Source organism: Glossina fuscipes, unplaced genomic scaffold (genome assembly GCF_014805625.2).
Source record: "Glossina fuscipes isolate IAEA_lab_2018 unplaced genomic scaffold, Yale_Gfus_2 2, whole genome shotgun sequence".
Lineage (NCBI taxonomy): Eukaryota > Metazoa > Arthropoda > Insecta > Diptera > Glossinidae > Glossina > Glossina fuscipes.
In genome coordinates, this window is record NW_023998416.1 from 26,574,105 (window position 1) to 26,575,252 (window position 1,148).

A 1,148-nucleotide genomic window follows, 5' to 3' on the forward strand; every position below is an offset into this window, starting at 1 on the left:
CAATAGTATTTAGATGACCTGCTCAAAGATTTGCAACTCATTCACCATTTTTTTATTTTCATTCTGTAAATAACTATTACCTTCGTGTTCGTACCACATACACTTACCGGCAGTGTAGAGTGTAATTAATATCAAATAAAACTTTAAAAAAAAAACAAAAAAAAAAAGAAGAAACAAAGATAATTGTGGATACGTAACACATGGTTGTTAGGTATAAAGGTATGAAAACTTTCAATGTTTATTTACATCTTGTTAAAAGTTAAAATGATAAATTCATTCATACATTTATTTATTCATTTTTTGTTTTAATTTCATTTAATTTTCCTTTTTTGTGTTTTCAGGCAAAAAGCACAAAAAGAATTACTTGTCATGGAAACTTGTGAAATCAGCCATGAACCGACTTTAAAACGTAATTAAATCATAAAATAATCGCGGGACGCAACCGAAGGCAAATGAATTTGTTAATCCAAAGGTAAAATATTAAAAGTAAAATAAAATTCGGAGAGATTCGTTCGTTTGAAACGGTGATGCAATACGAGTTCAGTTCAATGAAGTGCTGACCGATAGATAGCGATCGAAGGCCGTAGAGACATGAAAAATAAAAATTTTAATTTCCGCGAAATGTATGAATAATTGTAGGATATTTTTCATTTGCAATAAAAATACAAATAAAAATATTAAGCGAACATTTCTGCTGTAAATAGTAATAATAATGAAAATATATATCTATATAAATAATCATAGTGATGTGTAAAAGTGTAGGCTTAAAGTTAACCTTTCTTGTTTAAACTCTAATAATAAATGGAAATATAATAAATAATAAGAAAGAATTATGAAAGAAAAACATAACAAAAGTAAGATGAACAAACTGAATAAATAAACTGACAAGAGAGACACGTTCGCGAAGATATTCCGGTAAAAAGACTAAAATTCTAACAACAGCATTATGTGGATGGATTTATTCACAAGTACTTTGCAAGCATTGAATGGACATTGCGTTAGTGGTTACAATAGTAGTGGCAGTAAGGCGCCATTAAGGCGTAAAGTGCGTAAAACCTCGCGTCGGAAGCGTAAACGTCGACGTTACGGATATAGTTGTAGAGCTAGTGGAAATGAGAAATATTCTAATAATTACAATAATAATAACA